Below are 6,067 nucleotides of genomic sequence, written 5' to 3'. Positions count from 1 at the left end.
ATTTTCTGGTGTTAACAATTTCCCCATGATGTATGAGGTTAGGAGAAGACGTATAAGCGAAATACATCAAAATTTTCTTTTATGCCTGAGAGGCTGCTTAATCTACTTCTTGAGAGAGAGAGAATAACTTGTTGCAGAGATGAGTCGGGAAAAACCTTGACTGAGGAGAAAGATAACCATGCTCTAAAAAAGGTGTCTATATGAGGCGAGCATGTCCCATGCTCGTTATGATGACTAGTGACTAATTATTACAATCATACAGGAAAAATTCTTGTCAAGTCAGCATTTGAAGTGGCTGACTTGCTGATGGTAACTACTTATGCCCTCAAGGGCGCTTCTAACAGATAGACAAAATCAGGTGCCCCCATGCATAAAAAAGTGAAGCACTATTGAGTGAGGTGCTCATGGTTGCATGGGTCTTCGATTGTGGGTACCTCCCATGCATTGTAATGTAAGCACTACTAAAAGAGGTGTTAAGCGATGCATGGGTCTTTGACTAAATGAGAGAACTACAATGAACACGAAGTACGATACCTGTTGGAAATAATACTGAGAGGGGGGGTGAATCAGTATTAGCAACTCAACCACTTTTTCATTTTCATACTCAGATTCATATACGCGACTTCAGTTCAGGATATCCGCGTATATACGCAATTGTGTTAAATGAAACTAGCGTACATACAATAATCTTATGATTCAGTTAGTTTATCTTCAGTGAATGCATCAGAACATTATTAACCATATTAACAGTAAATAGGAGCAGTATAACAGAACAGATCATCACACATAAGCCACACACATGAACACCATGATATAAGGTGGAAACCCAATGTGGGTGAAAACCACCTGCTGCAATTTGTTTCTATCTTCCTTTAATAAGAAACTTCTTTTACAATGTACTGGTGCAGTCCTTTACCAGCACGCAGGCTTCTACCTGCAGAAGGCTACAACCTTCTTAGCTCTTGTACTAGCCGATCCATTTACTAGTACGTAGGTGCTGGCCTACTGAAGGCTCCAACCTTCACTCGTTTTCCAGCTGCTCCTGGAAGGGAGCTACAACCCCCTGGCTCTTGTACTGGCCAATATGTTTACCAGTACATAGGCGCCGACCTACAGAACTCAACAATCATCCAGGGACCACGTTTCATACATTTTCATATTGGATCCATAAATAAAAAACAATCTTTACTGTAATCAACAATCTCTGAATCACCCTGTCAACAACACAATCAACAACAAAACTCTGCAATAATAACCAGATCCAACTGCAACCTCAAATATCATATCTCAAACTGTATACGCTACTTTGATGAACCAAACCTGCGTATATACGCGCTTTCACCAAGGCCAACCCGCGTACAGATCTGCAAATATTTACTCATAACATTGCCGCTGTTCCAAACATCTGTCATACCCAGATCATAACATTCATACAATAAACATGCGTCAATAGATCTAGTCTATCCATAATCAAACCATATAATGATAATCATTCAAGCCTTAAGCTCCTGATCCATCGTTCATCATCCTTCACATGAGTGCCTTCTTGGTTCAGATCAAGCAAGGCATCACCAACCCATAGCTAGCATCTAGATCTCACACATCATCAGATCTTCATCACATGCTCACACCTTCACTTGGCCTAATGATCTTTTCCTTATATAAGTTTAGGCTTCTCTCAATACCATGGTCCAAAACCATGTAGAACCAATACCTTGGACCCAATACCTGGGGTTGTCACTTCGGGCCAATTACCATGGACCAATACCAAAATACCATGGACCAAATACCACTGACCAAAACCATGGTTTCCGACATGTACGCGCCTTTCCTTCTGCGAACCTGCGTGTGTACGTATATGCACCTTGTGCTCCACTAACCTGCATGTATACGCGCTTTCATCACGGTAGACCTGCGTATACCTCTCTCTTGACCTGCTGCTCTATGATCTGTCATTTGAGTGAGTTGCCATCAAGGACAACACTTGTATGATACCTCTGGGTGAGTTTCCATCAAGGACAACACTTGAATCATAATGCCAACAATCTCCCCCTTTGGACTTGATGGCAACAACCACACCAAGTCACTCTCCCCCTTTGACATCAAGGGCAAAGGGCGGACCAAGATATTCTCTTCTTTGATCTCCACCTGCTATCCATACTCCCCTTGAGTACCTGCTGAAATCTCTGATTGAGCTCCCCCTTTGTACATGCCAAGATGTACCAATCCGTCCATGCTCCCCTTGAGCACATGCAAGGTCTGCAAAAGCATATCATGACTCTATACATACATCAATCTCCCAACCAAGTGGGAATACACCATTTTAAACTCATCCACCCAACCAAGTGAGGATATACCAATTGTTTATACATGACTCAACAACAAGAACCATTACATTATCCATCCCATGCATAGTGGGGTAACAAAACAAAGACCAACAATCCATTCAAGACCATGATTATCATACATCATATATGATCTGCACCATAAGCATCAGCATCCAAACCTGCAATACCATTCTTTTGACCGACCAACAATAAGTAGCAAGATGTATCATAAGCATCATCACCAAAGGCTTCTAACTGTAATGCCAACAATGCATTATTTGAAGTATATGCTCCCCCTGAACCTGTGTCATGCCATCATCAAACAGTGACTGAACCATATCTGACTTCTGTACTGCTGCTTTTCTTAAGAACTCCATATACGCGACTGTGCAGCGTCTAACTCGCGTATATACACGACTTGTCTTCATGAAACTTGCGTATGAGATTTAGAACAAAGATGTTCCACACTTTCAGCTTCCTCTGAGTCTGTCATGTCTGTGTATTCTGCTATGCCACATCTTTCTGGCTGTACTTCCTTTTTCTTCCATATCTTCAACTGTGATGATGTTTTCTCCTTTTGGTATGGTGTCCACAACCTTCTCCTACATTCCTTTGCTATGTGTCCAAGCTTGTTACATGCATAACATCTTACATATTTCATATTCCTTCTGTAGCAATCAACAGCTTTGTGACCAAACATGTTGCAAGAAAAACAATATCCTTTGAAGTACCTGGAACGTGAATATCTTTCTGTGTGATGGTCTTGAACCATTCTACTTCTGCATCTAGCTGCAACGTGTCCATGATTATGACATACATAAAATTCAACATTATAAATTTCCTTGGCTGTTCCTTGTTGAGCATTTCAGATTTCTCATTAGAGTTTCTTGCCTCACCTTGTGAGCTAGATTCACCTTCAATAGATTCATGAAAACCAAGACCAATTTTGACAGCAGGAGACCGTTGACTACTAAGAATATCATCCAAAATCTTAGTACTATCTTGAAATCGTAATAGTTTATCCTTTTCTTCTAATTTATCTTTCAAGATATTTACCTCAACCTGATGTTTTTCTTCCTTTTCCATGCATTGCTTCTTCAAGATTTCTTCAGACTTCCTTCCTTCTTCCACTTGTTGCCTTAATTTGAGAATCTCTTTTTCTTGTTCTTCATTCAGCACTTGCAGCATTTGACGAACTCTGAAGGCACATTCCAGCTGAGCTTTTAAGCTGATAATTTCTTCCTTGAGGTCACTCTCCCTTTTGCTAGGTAGATCTTGTTGATCTATGATTTTATCTGATGCTTCATTTGCTTGTCCGTCTTCAATCTGAGGTGATTCAAAATCTAAATACTTACTTTCACTCACCGGCAGGCTGTCATTGTTCCTTTGAGCTGTCTTCTTCTTTTGACGCGCTTTCTTTCCCATTTTTCTACGGATCTCCTTCAAGCAATCAAGCTTCTACCAAAGGACTTGCTCTGATCCCAATTGTTGGAAATAATACTGAGGGGGGGGTGAATCAATATTAGCAACTCAACCACTTTTTCATTTTCATACTCAGATTCATATACGCGACTTCAGTTCAGGATATCCGCGTATATACGCGACTGTTTTAAATGCAACTAGCGTACATACAGTAATCTTATGATTCAGTTAGTTTATCTTCAGTGAATGCATCAGAACATTATTAACCATATTAACAATAAACAAGAGCAGTATAACAGAACATATCATCACACATAAGCCACACACATGAACACCATGATATCAGGTGGAAACCCAATGTGGGTGAAAACCACCTGCTGCAATTTGTTTCTATCTTCCTTTAATAAGAAACTTCTTTTACAATGTACTGGTGCAGTCCTTTACCAGCACGCAGGATTCTACCTGCAGAAGGCTACAACCTTCTTAGCTCTTGTACTAGCCGATCCATTTACTAGTACGTAGGCGCTGGCCTACTGAAGGCTCCAACCTTCACTCGTTTTCCAGCTGCTTCTGGAAGGGAGCTACAACCCCCTGGCTCTTGTACTGGCCAATATGTTTACCAGTACGTAGGCACCGGCCTACAGAACTCAAAAATCATCCAGGGATCACGTTTCATACATTTTCATACTGGATCCATAAATACAAAACAATCTTTATTGTAATCAACAATCTCTGAATCACCCTGTCAACAACACAATCAACAACAGAACTCTGCAATAATAACCAGATCCAACTGCAGCCTCAAATATCATATCTCAAACTATATACGCTACTTTGAAGAACCAAACCTGCGTATATACGCGCTTTCACCAAGGCCAACTCGCGTACAGATCTGCAAATATTTACTCATAACATTGCCGCTGTTCCAAACATCTGTCATACCCAGATCATAACATTCATACAATAAACATGTGTCAATAGATCTAGTCTATCCATAATCAAACCATATAATGATAATCATTCAATCATTAAGCTCTTGATCCATCGTTCATCATCCTTCACATGAGTGCCTTCTTGGTTCAGATCAAGCAAGGCATCACCAACCCATAGCCAGCATCTGGATCTCACACATCATCAGATCTTCATCACATGCTCACACCTTCACTTGGCCTAATGATCTTCTCCTTATATAAGTTTAGGCTTCTCTCAGTACCATGGTCCAAAACCATGTAGAACCAATACCTCGGGTCGTCACTTCGGGCCAATTACCACGGACCAATACCAAAATACCATGGACCAAGTACCACTGACCAAAACCATGGTTTCCGACATGTACGCGCCTTTCCTTCTGCAAACCTGCGTGTGTACGTATACACGCCTTTTGCTCCACTAACCCGCGTGTATACGCGCTTTCATCACGGTAAACCTGCGTATACCTCTCTCTTGACCTGCTGCTCTATGATCTGTCATCTGAGTGAGTTGCCATCAAGGACAACACTTGTATCATACCTCTGAGTGAGTTGCCATCAAGGACAACACTTGAATCATAATGCCAACAATAACACCCTGACATGAAAGCTTATGTTGGTGTCTAATGTTAGGGAGACCGATGACATCAATGGGCGATAATAATTCCCACTGTGCCACCCGAGAATTTCCCTTAAGGGAGGGCAACATCTAAGGTATTGCCTTTATCCTGGAAAATGTGTGTTGAAGTCGACAGGAAAGAGGTATCAACCACCTAAAATATTCGAGGAATCATGATGGATAAATATGACTTTAATATGATGGGTCAACAAGGCATGATAATGAAAGTGGATAGTATGAATGGATACGGTTAATTGCCCGAGGTTGGAGCTGTAATGCGAGTGGCAATAGTCAAACAATTCTTTTGGGGAAAATGCCTAGGGTCGGTAGGACATCTAGGGTAGGTATGAGTGTGTTTTGACTAGCGCGATGAATGATCAATGGGTGGGGTGGTGGTCAGCGAGGTACAACCAGGGGCAATTCGGGACTATCACCCGGTATGAGATATGAAAATATGGGTGGGAGCCCTTTTCCTAAAAAATCTTTGTACACTTGCCAAAATAATTTAAAGGTGGTTTGGGATGTACAAACACAGAGGTGGGTGCCCCATGAAAACGGTGACTTGCATGAAGATGAAGTACAATTTTTTGTGTGGAGTGCGGAGGCCCCATTGGTTGGTCTTAGTGTGGGGTTGATGAGGTTGATGAAGTGACACAAATGGGCTATGCATATGGAGGGATGATAGGCCAAATGTAGAATGTGGGAGTGTGTTTGACTTAATTCATTGCAAA

Source organism: Pinus tabuliformis, chromosome 6 (assembly GCF_031772625.1).
Source record: "Pinus tabuliformis cultivar Carrire ecotype Pingquan chromosome 6, CPIR1, whole genome shotgun sequence".
In the NCBI taxonomy this organism is placed as follows: Eukaryota; Viridiplantae; Streptophyta; class Pinopsida; order Pinales; family Pinaceae; genus Pinus; species Pinus tabuliformis.
This window is presented reverse-complemented; position numbering follows the sequence as displayed.